Raw genomic sequence first — 14,319 nt, 5'->3', positions numbered from 1 at the left:
TGTAGACAGGGCTGCATTGCTTGTTGGTTCATTTCTTGGCTGCACTCAGCGTTGAGTTTGATCAGTCCGGTTCTGATCCGCTCACCCTCACACTGACTCAACATAGGCTGGTTGAAAGCTGCTTGTGTGGACCGTCCTGATTAAATGTGTTTGTGCATCTGCTTGGGAGAGATTTGGACTTGTTCATGTTAGTAGGTGTTTGTTATCGTTGTTGCAGTAATGTTTGTTTACAGCAGGTGTTTGTGTGTATCAGTAAAACGCTATTTACTTAAGCTGTACAGACAAACTCATTGGGCCCTATTTTAACGATCTGAAACGCAAGTGCGAAGCGCAAAGCGCAAGTGACTTTGTGGGCGGATCTTGGGCGCTGTTGCTATTTTCCCGGCGGGAGAAATAACTCTTGCGCCAGGCGCAAATCAGTAAGGGGTTGGTCTGAAGAAGGTTTATTATTCATAGGTGTGGTTTGGGCGTAACGTTAAATAAATCCGCCCAAATCAGCGTCGGTTAAACAGGCGTGGGAGGAAATAGCCAAAATTGTCTCATCAAATGCCATCCCCAGGACGTTGTGCCGCAAGCGCTACAATGATGTCAGGAGACGGGGGAATCCCAAGCTTGCCAGCATAAATCGGGCATGCCGTGTAACGGGAGGTGGATCTGCCTCTATACAGGACCTGACGCCAGCAGAGGACATCGCTGCGTCCACCCTCACCGCTGAAAGCCAAGAAACGCAAGCAGTCCAACCGCAAAGTACTCTTACAAATCAAGATCATATACATTAAGGTTTCTTATGAAAACATTTTAATTATTATTTACATAAAATAAACGTAATACAGCCACACAACAAACTTAAGAAAATATTGTAATCGTTATTTGCATGATAATTTTTTAACGCAGCCACACAAAATAAATAAAAACTATCACCACAATGCTCACCACTATGATTTCCCTTATCTCATGTGTTAATATTTTTATTGTAACAATTTATTATTTGCAAAAATAACTGTTGCATCTGTGTAGATAAGATAAGCAAAGTGTGTGCGCGTTGTGCACGCTATACATTATGGTCAATCATGCGCCCTTAAAATAGCATAATGAACCACGCGCAACGCGCCACTGACTTTAAACTACTTTTTTTGGTAAGTGGCGCAAATGTTTTTTGAAACTGCAAAATAGCATCAGGGATGGTTTGCGCCGCAACACGCCTCCTTTTTTGCGCTGAACCGCCCAGGGAGCGCAAGTTCATTCCCTAGTTTGCCGACGTGCGTCTGTGGAGGGAAAAACCCGCTGTGCGCCGGTGCAAAATATGAATGATAAATGCGTCACTGACAAAGTCAATTGCGCTGGGTGCAAGATAGGGCCAATTGAGTTAATCTTGTTAAAACATGTCTGAATGAATTATTATATTTTGCATGATGAAAAAAAATTTAAGCATATCGAGAAAGAATATACGTTAACTATGTTTTGGATGGTTTCCACCCAAATTCGTATTACTGTAATGCATCTCATACGTCTGTGATTTTATTTTTTGTATACCCAACTGGTGATTCTCATTTGATGTTTAATTACTTTAATACAGTTGTTTTTTCTATTGTACTGTCCTGTATATTGTATAAGTATTTCAAGCATTTTTTTATATTTGAAGTATAATTTTGTCATATAAATAATATATTATATATTTAGCGGTACATTTTGACTGGTTGCATGAGATTTACACTACTACTGGTACAGGACGGACTCTCTGTGTATTGAATCAAAATCAGTGCTATGTAGTTTGGATGGATATGCTTGTTTTATATGAGACCCTGGACCAAAAAACCTTGAGTCTTATGTCACACGGGTATATTTGTAGCAATAGCCAACAACACATGGTATGAGTCAAAATTAACTTTTTTATGCCAAAAATCATTAGAATATTATAGTGCACGTATTTCGTTGCTAAAACTTTATTTTGTGTATTTGGTTTAATACAATGTGTTTGTGTGGTTTATGGTTAAAAAACACATTATTTTCCACATACCGTACATTTTTTGTAGCTCCAGATATACTGCTTTCCTCATACACATTGATTTTGTACAAAATCCTTAATTGGCCAGCTAATCTGTACGTTGTGATTGGGCTGAATACCTCTGACATCAGCAGGAAATGTGACGCTCCTTACCATGTTTGAAAGATTCGCTCGCGATGCAATGCTAACAGGAGTTAACTTACAGGTTGTTAGTTCGAAGCGGGAGGATTTATGATAATGTCAGTCTTGTCTACATCACCAATCCCAGGAAGTAAACTGTTGCCTACAATCCGTGTGTTTGTTGTAGTCCAAGAAAAGACGTTGGGGATGATAACTCGCGTCATCGTTTACTTTGGGGTTTGTACCTTTTGCATATCGTTAACATGTCCTAATACACACTTACACACCAAAGGAAGTTTAAAATCATGAATTGGACGATAGTTGCTCTTAAGTAAAGATCATGTGCCATAAATATATAAAAAACGTATGAATGTTTTTTCAATATTTAGATTTTTTTGCACCATCAAATTCCAGAATTCCCAACATAACAAACCATACATCAATAGAAAGCTTATTTATTCAACAGATGATGTATTAATATCAATTTGCACTTTTAGGATTTCACGACAAAGAGTAAAAAAGCAAAGCTAGTAAGCAATCTAATTTTGGAATCCACAAAGAAATTTTGTATCCGACCGTGCATCTCTAGTAAATGCATGTTAGTACAGACCGTAGAGACATAAGGAAACAGAAAATGATGCACTATAGAGAATATTGCCATATAAATGCTATTATTGCACATTTTTTAGTTCGTTTTGTTGTTTTACTAGAACAGATAACAGTGTTATATGAACCTGGATGAAAGAAGGACAGTTTAGCCTTAACTTCAATGTTCCTCTCATCTCTCTCTCTCTCTCTCTCTCTCTCTCTCTCCCGCTCATCTCAACATTGCTCATTTAATCACTTTCTGTCACTGCCAGTAAAACTGTCACTGTAGTGATCTTGCAAATTTACTCTCGCTCTCATCCTCTCTGTTGTTCCCTCAAATCCTCACAGCGCCTCGCACTCCTGTTTACTCTCACGCAGTCCAAATGGACACTGAAGCTCTCTCAGAACTGAGATGAATGGGTTTAATACACTCACGACGAGGCTGCCATCTGATTACAGTCAACATGAAATTACAACTGACCTTATTTACTTTCTAATACACGTTCTCGGTCTTATTTCTTAAATTGGTTTGTGCACACAGTTTTGAATTAAAGAGAATAGGAATCTTTATTCAAATATAAAAATGTGCTTCTCTAAATTGACTTTCCATCACACCTGGCTAAATTCTGATTTGTAACGGCACATTTTAAAATCCCAAAGAATTCATGATGGAAATAAATGAAGTCTGTGCATTTTTATATTGTATAACCCTCTTTATACCTCAGATTTTTGTAAAGTAAAACAGTAGTAAATTGTATTTTACTTCGACTGTAAATAAATTGGCTCTGCTTGAAAATTAAATTAACTTCAGGTTCATCTTAAATGTATGGTTCTTTCATTGTATTAGTTTTAACTTTTGTGTGTGTTTTATAGTGTAGATCAGGCAGGTAAAAAACATCAGAGTCCAGTTATTTATTTTGAGATATGCCTTGGGTAAGAAAACATCACAGTTATCAGCATTCATTCTGTCAGTCAATAAATCAGATGTGTTTAAGACTTCAGGCACTGACTTGACCTACAGTAAACATAAGATACAGTGAGAAGAGTGAAATAGATCATTAAATGAACTGTAGTACTGTACTACACTTTACAATAAGGGTGTATTTGTTAAAGGGGCAATACGTAGGATCTACCCCCATCTAGTGGTGGAATTGTATTTTGCATTCAAACGAACAGTGCTTTCTAGCTCCTCCCCTTTCCAAATGCGTGTTGCAACTACGGTAGCCGTTATGTAATCGCTGATCTCCTTGTCCATTGCAGCTGGTTCACGTGTTCTGAATGAAAACGCGTTGTGGAAACGCGTTGGTAGGCTAGTGCTTTTTGTCCCTCTCTGTTATTATAGTTTATCAATACGGCGGAACGATATGGACGCCTCCTTGGACTTACCCGTTCAATGTAAGTAAAGAGAAGAAATTCTAAGCTTACAAAGAAAAGTCAGAACACTGGCAGAGGTCATTTGACACCAACGAGGACATATTTATGACATTGATTTTGATTAATAAAACACTTAAAATCCTACTTATTGCCCCTTTAACATCAGTTAATGCATTAGATAACATGAACAATAAGCAACATTTCCACACCTTTCATTAACTCATTCCTGTCAGCCATTTTTTTTTTAAGTTGCCCGCCAGCATTTTTGTGATATTCACAAAAGTTTCACAAAATGCCTCCCAGGAAAATTTTCTTCTAAAAATATATAAACATACAAATATCAAATGAAAGACCGGACCCTCTGCATACAATAAACCAACAAACAAACAAACAAAACTGGGAATTTTTTTTCATCATATCTATATTTTTTTCTCTTCTTATAAACTCTTAAATATGGGTATTTTTCTTTTAAAATTTTTTTTTTGCAAAAAACTAAAATAATTGCATTTTTGTGAAGGAATTTTGTTAGAGATCACATTCAGAACGATTATCAAAACATACACAGAGTTTAAAACGAGTAAATAACATTTTGGCTTCAGTTTTTTCATTAATTGGGTAAGTGCGCCATCGAGTGGATAATCATGGAATTGCAGATTAACATAAAAATTCATCAGGAACATTTTTATGTTTTCTCTTAATTGATGAGATAACTTGGCAGTGGCGGAAAAAGAGATAATCTCAGTTTATTTCAGCGTTTACTAATACATTTTTTAAATCAGAAGTTGTAACTCTTCACATTAGTTGCACAATAAACTTACCGTCGTTATATCAACAAGTTAGTCGTTAACTGGGATGACGTTAAACTAGCGCAATTTAACCAACTGTTCAATATATGTATTTGCATTTGAATAGAGCTGCTTTACCGCTTTTGGACATTTTTCAATAAAACAACACCCCTAAGTCTTCATCTTCGTTGGATAACTTCTCTCACGGGGGCTCACGGGATAGCAAAGTATCCATCGAATGAACACTTTGGTATCTTGCCTGAAGTAGTAGGGTATATTTTATGCCTACTGTTTTTGGAATACTATGAATTCGGACACACTACTCGCCTCGTCTACTGCTTTTCGCCTACTATATAGTGTGAAAGTAGGTGATTTATTTTATAAATAATATACAAGCTAATGAAACTTATCACATGAATGAACACTTGAACATATATCAGCGTGATAACATCTACTTGAAAGGACCAGAACAACTTTCGTAAGCTTTTATTGGAAGTGTAAATAATTTTTTATTTAGAGCAGAGTCCCATTCGTTTAAATAGAGAGGGCGGGGTTAATGACTTGTACTGCAGCCACCAGGGGGCGATCAAAGAGCCAGAGGCTTCACTTTTCAAGACTTATGAGGCACACCCGGTCCTCACTATGAAACGCCCCTGATGCAGTGTTCCTGATCCTGATTTTACAGGACCCCAAAATCAATTCCAGGACGAGCTTGTGTTCACACAGAATTGGTACTTTTTATTATTCTGCAATGCGGAAATAATAGAGCCCTACAATAGTCATGCTTGTCAGAGGCTTGATCTGTAATTGGTATTAGCATCTAACACAACACTCAATAAATACCTTGACACAACTACCACTGTCAGATGAGCCTTGCTGGACCATTGCACACATGATACTTATTAAGTCCCACTGACGTGACGTTCGGCTCTTGATGGATGAATCATTCTCTCTCTCTCCAGGAACTTACTCCAGGAAGTGAGTGAAGCAGTATATCTGAAGCTCCTTACAAGCATTTCGACTATGATTTATGTGCACGGTGTATACGAAAGAAGACGATGCTCTAGAAAACTTTGAGCAACAATTGGAGGTGGTCAGAAGCACCGTAGAAATTGTCCCAGGGGGCCGTGGGTGCAGGTGGAGCAAACAGCAGCTCAGGTCATCAGTCACAGCGGCAGTCCTCACACCTGCTCTCATTTGTTGAGTGTAATCTTCTCCGAGCGCTGCATTTTTCATCCTGTTGTTTGGGGACTTTATAAGCACAGGTTATCCCAAGATTGAACATTATTCCCTCGGTTTACCCTTGGGGATAAAGAACAAAAACTAATATATAAGGGAATTAGAGCTATAGGACTTAGTAATATTTCAAGTGATGTGCTTTGATTGCCGCTGATTAATATAGCGTTTTTATGATCTTGGATGATCTCGTGGAAATTTGTACGTATTTTATGAGTTGGCTAATTTGGATGAAGTAAATCGTACAAAACATAATAATTTATAATGGTATTATATGTCGCTAAACATTTATTACATGCTTTCCATTAAGATAAAATCTACTTAATTGTTTATGTTTGTTTCAGTATTCATGGTAGTGTTGCGACTTGTCTCCCCTTCTCTCTTGTTGTGAATGTGTGTGTGTGTGTGTTTGGATGGCTGTGTTCATTTATTTGTGTGTGTGTGTGTGTAGTATTGATTTGTTTTTATATTCCATCTCTCTATGCCGCTCTCCATTTGTTTTGTTTCTTTCTACCACCTCCCTCCGGCAGTTCCCCTGCACTGGCTTGAGACTTTGATAACTCACAGAGAGAGAGAGAGAGAGAGAGAGAGAGAGAGAGAGAGAGAGAGAGACAGAGAGAGAGAGAGAGAGAGAGAGAGAGAGAGAGAGAGAGAGAAAGACTAGTTTGCGTTAGATTTAGATGGTTGTATAGATGGATGGACGGGACTGATGAAAGAGAAGAACGCAGGAGATTGGTTCTTTTACGGAGGCCACATGCCCACTGGACCGTTGGCTGAACACTTCAGCATCTTCCAAGTCTTCCTCTGATGGTTTGAATAATAAAGGATTTCCGGCAGACGTGTGTGTCATGTTCTTTAGTGGTCCGCATGGAAAAAACAAAAAACGAAAAGTATGCAAGGTTCATGGCATAAAGTCTTTAAAAGACATCCAAGACTTTAGCTTCAAGCAATTAGTGGATATATTTTAACGTGTTGCCGGTGTTGTTGTGAACTTCCGAGACGTTTGTGAATGATTGATTTGCTGGTTGCACACCTGTCTTTTATTTTAGAGCCTTTTTTCACCCCTAAACCTGACCCAACACAATGTGAAATGCTGAAAAAGTCACTGTCATTCATTTTAGTGTACACGCCTATACTTTTAAAAATGTTGCTTCTTATTTAAAAACGTATTTACACACTTAAAGAAAACCTTTGTTACGAACCTTTAAACATAACTGGTTAAATTTATAAAAATATCCTTTATTAAATGAACTTTGCTGTTAAGAAAAATGTATGTGTATGTGACTTTATTTTTGTGAAAATATGAGTTCAGAGGATCATGTATGTGGCTCGTCGTCATGTCAAATTATCATGTGAACCATGTGCATCATGCGTCTTTTCAAAATACGTGTCTGCTGCACACACATTGCAAGGGTTTATGATAAAAGAGACAAAATACTCGCAAGTCTGTAACTTAACACTAAACTCTGATTATAATACATGAGATTCAGCGAGTATCTGGCAAACGTGAGTGTCTTTTTTATCATAAATCCCTTCGAAGCGTCTGCAGCAGGCACGTATTTTGACAAGACACGCAATGCACATAGGTTAAAATAACAGGCCAAACACATATTTTGACATTACGAGCCACACACATCACCGGCTAAATACATGTTTTGACGAACTTCGGATCGTGCGCCCTCAACAAAGAAGTCATCGGCCGCCATTGCATATAAGATTGTAGATTTGAAATGTAGCCTACTTGCCCTGAAATACATTTTGAAATATGAGGCTGTTTACACTTGGCATTAACACGCGTTTTCGTCGATCGGATCACAAGTGGACGACGTTAATGCCAGGTGTAAACTGTGTTCAAAACGTTTTGAACGCGTCCACTTTCGACCACTTTCAACCACATTCAGAGGTAGTCGAAACCACTTTCGATCGGATCGCTTTGGAGTTGCGGAACGCATATGTGGTTGAAGTGTTCGAACAGCCACACGCGTCCGCCTTCCTTCCGCCCATTTATCTAATCTGAGGTATTAAACATAAGTTTTACGTCTTTTTTTGACTTCTGGCGTGAACATACGGTGAACAGCGCTATTTTTAGCCTTTTATTGATAAAACTAAAGCATCTGATCTCCGTAGTTTCGTTTTGAAAGCGTGTGAAACTTGCGTTTGAATGACAGCAGAGAGACTCACCCACCGTCTCACGGACCACCCCCTCACAGTATTCAGGACAGAAGCGGTCGAAAGTGGACAAAAGAGACGGATTTAAATACCAGGTGTAAACATAATGTGTCTCTCTCGTCCACTTGTGATCCGATCGATGAAAACGCATCTTAATACCAAGTGTAAACAGCCCCTATATGTTGATATATAAAGGTTTAAGCTAAATATGTTTTCAAATTCAAAAATGTATTTAATTAAGCTTTACTTTCTACAAAATATATTTAGCATATATTACAAATATTTTTTATATTTATATTTTTTATAGAGAGAAATATATTTTTTGAAAAATAACACTTTTTATTGACCTTTTTATAAGCACAATATGTATATGTATATCTATACCTAAAGAGCAAAAGAAATTTAGGCATTCCAAAGTAATAAATAAATTAATTAATTAATAAATATATTAATAAATAAATAAATAAATTTGTCTGTCTGTCATTTTTATAAGTAATAAATACATCAAAGAAATAAATAAATAAATTCATATATTTTACATTGTCATGTGATTAATGTATTAAAGAAACAATTAAGGGATTAACAAGTTAATTTGAATTTGGATTATGGGTAACATAAAGAATGAAATTACAAGATAAATTCATTTTTGGTTTGGTAAATTTATGTATTGCTGGCTGAATGTTTTGGCATCTACATTTGGGCAACAAATAATAAGTTGATTATAGTCAGAGAAAAATGAATAAATGTTTTAGGGATGCACTGATACCGATACTGGTATCGGGTATCGGCCTCGATACCACATTTTCTAAAGTACTCGTACTCGTTAAAAGTCCCCCGATACCTGGAATCGATACCACGGTCTGAGAAATGTCTATGGTTGAGCGGCGTGTAAGGGGTTAATGCCTCGTGTTGTCCAAAGAGGCAGAGTTTACAACAAACTGGAAAACTAGTCCTTTGTTTTTTGTTAACTTATATGACTAAAGCTGTTAACTGTAAATTTAAATCATGTTTTTTTATTAAGTACTCGGTATCGGTATCGGCAAGTACTGAAATGCAAGTACTCGTACTCGTACTCGTATTCCAAAAAAAGTGGTATCGGTGCATCCCTAAAATGTTTTATATCATTGATTTGATACAAATCTTGTTATGAAATGTCACTGTTGTGTGACCATTGAGTTTCTTTAAATTGCAATTCAGTAAAATGTTCATTCAATGTTCATTCCAATTCGACATCCGTCAAGCGTCACCAACCTAATAAAAATGTCTCATGAAACTCCAGACCTGAAAATCTTTAATTCTGTGTTTTATGCAACTCTGCTTTGGAGACAGTCAACAGCTAAGCTTTGAAAGCCAAGCCAAGTCGTTCACATGTCCTCCATAGTTTGTTTCATCTTTTGCACTTTTTAATGTACAGTAGTGATGGGTTTTCTTGATCCAATCCAAAACTAAAATCTGAGAACTAATCCAGACTTGCGCGATGATGCTGTGTAACCCTCTGATGCTTCATTCCTCTTGGTTGGCGACCCACAGTGGTCCGGTTGCCGAGCGACTGCTGCATGCTGATGTGAAGATGTGTTTGTCTTCAGCCCACGATGCACTGGGTCAGTGTGACATTGATGGATGTTGACCCGGGTGCAGAGTTAAAGAGCTCATCCCTGACGCCGGGCGTTCTTTCCTGCTGAGATAGATAGTGTTGAACAATCTGAGGCTTACGCACACGCACAAACGAAAACATTCACACCTGCTGTGAAAGGCCAGTGAGATGTGAGGTCCAACCATCCACACATTATGTGGCGAACACACAGCTGTTAACACAATGACCTCACAGACACAAACACACCTCACGCTTAACAGATCAATAATAATCCCATCGCTGAGAAATTCATAGGCTCTGTCTTCGAGCAGACCTCTCTATCAAGCACGCTTTAATTTTCTCGTACGTTCATCCGTATGGACGCTTGTGCATTGTCCCATTTTTTTTTTTTTTTTGGTGGCTAATGCAAAGCTGTGCCATATAGCTATACAACTATGGGTGTTTCTCAAACTCGAGGATGAGTCCTTGGAAAGGTGCAGCATATCTCGGATGCCACATCATCATGCAATCTCTATCGTGAAGTGACTTAAACTGCAAATCATTGACTGGCCACTAGAGGCTGACTCCAAAAGGGAGTCAATCCCCATAGACCCCCATGCTGAAATGGCCAACTTTACAGCAGAAATAAATGTTTACAGCCTGGTACAAAAGGTGTTTTGGTCTATATAGCTAATTTTGACATTCTTGAGAACTGTGAGGGGGTGAGATTAAACTCGAATCCATTTAAATTATATTAAGCCTCACAGTTCTGCATAATTAAGGGCGTGGCCAATTGATTGACGGATGAACTGCTGTCACCACCGTTGAGCTAGGCAGGCGTGGTTTCAGCAACCAGCCACCTCAGCTTTACCCACGTCCAGCCTCTTTACCCATTTTCAGTTGACATGGTTACAGCAGGCGTAATGATATCATCTGCTATTGAAAGTTACCAAGGGGACTATTTTCAGGCAGTGCGTAATATCACTACGCCTGCTGCAGCCATGTTACATCAGCAAAGTCATTGATTATTACACCAGAATGAAAGTATAGTTCCTAGCATATCTGCCTAGAAAATTGCAACTTTTAACCTTGTACATATTAAGATTTTAGACAAAAAACATCAGATTTAAGTGAATTTGTGCATAAAACAAGCAAAAAAAGCATACATTTTTTTCTTAATCATGTAATTCAAGAAACATTTTAGAAAATTGTCCTTACCCCATTGACAGTTTTTTTTTTGCTTGTTTTAAGTACAAATTCACTTAAATTTGATATTTTTTATCGAAAAACTAGACTTATTTTCTTAGGTAATTTTGCTCATTAAGAAAATGCATCTTGATTTAAGAATTTTTAGATATTTGTACTAAAACAAGACAAAAATACCATGTAGACAGTAAAAGAAATGCATCATGAAGTTAAAACAACTTCAAATCAGCTTACTATTTTAAGTTTTGGCTTAGAAAAGTTGACATAACTTATACATTCAAGTTGAAATTGTTTATCTAAATTTGTGAAGTTAAAGTAACATAAAATTATAATATTTAATATTTGCTCATTTTCCGTGGCATTCTCACAGATTGGTTACTCAACTGCTTTTTCCTATTTTCTTACCATTGCCGCTTCGGTTTAGGGTTAGATTTACATAAAATTACATTCTTACCCAAACCCAACTCTAACCCCAATGCCAGGTGACAATTTTTTAGAAAATATAAAAGAATAAATCAGAAAAATAGTATAAACACCAAATTTAACCCTAAACCGAAGCAACAATGGTTTGAAAATAGGAAAAAGCAGTTAAGAAACCAATCCGTGAGAATGCCACGGAAAAGAAAGTCTGTGGAAAAATGCAGAGATCCGTGAGAATGCCACGGAAAAATGAGCAAAACTTCTGTGACTTTCCCATGGAACTTTGTGAGATCATGTTGCAACACACCAGAGGTTTGTTTGGACAAAAAATAATCTGTGGTAAAACACCACGCACCCTTTCAATCTCCGAGGGTTAAATCGTGCTTAAAATTAGCCAGCCTTACTCATAGCCGGACTATATCGGGTCTATACACGGTGAAATGACGGCTGTTGCCGGCTGTGTTTCTCTTCTCTCATAATCAAGCAGTTGCATACAGCATGAAGGCACAAAAAATCCCCAGTCAGTTCATATCAAGAACATTATCTCAGTACTCCTAAACAACAGCATAACAAAACTAAACAAGTCAAAGAAACAAGTCAAACAAAAAGGATGCACAATGAAACTTATTGGTAAGAAAAGCCAGCAAAACAGGCAGAAAGAAACCATAACTCATGATGACTAGTATGTTCTAATATCTTGCATATTTATGGTTGAAGACATTCATCTTTCAAATAAATTTAATGTATGTTTAAAAGAAAATTATGCATGACACTGTGACCCTGTGAGTCAGAAGTGAAGTCTATCATCTTTAACATCTTATGCAGCTGAATGTGTTGCTATTCGCTTCAGCTCCAAGCAGTATTCAGACTCGAGACTCTTGGGAATACTAGCCAGAGATGCGGACAGCCGAGTCTGCCGGTCACTACCCGGTGAATGCTTTGACTGTGAAGAGGAACGTATTCACTACAACAGCCCACACACTGTAAACACGAACCCACGTCACTTATTAGCATTTAAAAGAGAGTCTGAGAACGGGAAATGCCGGCAGGCAGCGCAAGGCGGGTTTAGAAATGTGTGAAAATGACCAAACCTTTTATTTGTGATTGTACCGGTGCAGTCAAAGCGGACGATCACCAGCTTAAATAATGACTCTCATTAGTGACACAATGAGGCTCATGCAAACGCTGTCAACAACCACTGGAGAGAACAAAAATCCCTTCGCTCAGCAAGTCTGCCATAACTCCGTGCTTTGACATTCCCAGATAACTCCCATTGAGTGCCACAGTCATGCAAACCTGGAAAAAGTAGGAAACTAAAATTAATTAAGGCTGGAAAGTAAGGGTAATTAATTAAATGTTTAGTCAGAGGAAAATGTCGAGGATATTTCTATAATGAGTATAAATATTACTAGTTATGAAGATGGATGATTATCATTATCAAATCGGTAATGAGTTTAAAGGGACATTTTACTTTTTTTGAAAAAAGGCTAATTTTTCAGCTCCCCTAGAGTTAAACATTTGATTCTTACCGTTTTGGAATCCATTCAGCTGATCTCCGGGTCTGGCGCTAGCACTTTTAGGATAGCTTAGCATAATCCATTGAATCTGATTAGATCATTAGCATCATGCTAAAAATAACCAAAGAGTTTCAATATTTTTCCAATTTTAAAACTTCACTCTTCTGTAGTTACATTGTGTACGAAGAAAAACAATGGTCTAAAAGCAGCTAATCCTGATAAATCATTTTTTATTTTATTTTAAAATAGCAGGATAAACTTGTTTATCATGATATAATCCATTTAATTTTACATGATTTTTTATTTTACTTTGGTCATCTGGGTTTAAACAGCAGTTAGTTCCTATTCACTGGGTGCTGATACTTATTTGTTTCATGTTTTCACTATAGTTTTGAATTTTACTCTGCTTGTCTTTGTATGCGAGGCAAATTGGTGACACAAAACATTTTCTATGCTTTGACTTTTTTGGTGACATTGTGATCTCAGTCACTGACTACAAGTGAACGAATAAAAGTTATTACATATTTCAAATGTCAGAGATATCAGGTAATGTAATTGATGCAGTTATTTTGCAGAGCAATAGTCCTGTTTATTTGGCACAGAATTATTATTTGACTATACTGAACAAATATTTATTCAACTTAAAGGAATATTCCATTTTCTTAAAAGAAAAATCCAGATAATTTACTCACCACCATGTCATCCAAAATGTTGATGTCTTTCTTTGTTCAGTCAAGAAGAAATTATGTTTTTTGAGGAAAACATTGCAGGATTTTTCTCATTTTAATGGACTTTAATAGAGCCCAACATTTAATACTTAACTCAACACTTAACAGTTTTTTTCAACGGAGTTTCAAAGGACTATAAACGATCCAAAACGAGGCATAAGGGTCTTATCTAGCAAAACGATTGTCATTTTTGACAATAAAAATAACAAATATACACTTTTAAACCACAACTTTTCGTCTAGATCCGGTCGTGATGCGCCAGCATGACCCCACGCAATACGTCATGATGTCAAGAGGTCACAGAGGACGAACGCGAAACTCCGCCCCAGTGTCTTGAAAGAGGACCGTTCCTATGTTGTTGTATGTCAACTGATACTAATTAATGTCTTTGTGTCAGTTTATTGTTTAAAATGGTCCGCAAATGTGCGTTTTATATATGTAACACGTGACCTCCCTACGTCACTACACATTTACTTTAGGTCGCGCTGGACCGGATTTAGATGAGAAGTTGTGCTTTAAAAGTGTATATTTGTTATTTTTCTTGTCAAAAATGACAATTGTTTTGCTAGATAAGACCCTTATGCCTCGTTTGGGATCA

The 14,319-nt window shown here is 37.2% G+C and overlaps 1 protein-coding gene across 3 annotated transcripts in view; it reads left to right on the top strand.

The window, feature by feature from the left end:
- Positions 1-14,319, top strand: part of mdga1 (MAM domain containing glycosylphosphatidylinositol anchor 1) — a 297,418-nt gene that overhangs the window by 58,716 nt on the left and 224,383 nt on the right. The gene's annotated exons all lie outside the window — the stretch shown is intronic.

This window comes from Paramisgurnus dabryanus, chromosome 20 (assembly GCF_030506205.2).
Source record: "Paramisgurnus dabryanus chromosome 20, PD_genome_1.1, whole genome shotgun sequence".
NCBI lineage: Eukaryota > Metazoa > Chordata > Actinopteri > Cypriniformes > Cobitidae > Paramisgurnus > Paramisgurnus dabryanus.
The sequence above is the reverse complement of the archived record's forward strand: the minus strand, read 5'-3'. Positions and strand labels throughout refer to the sequence as shown.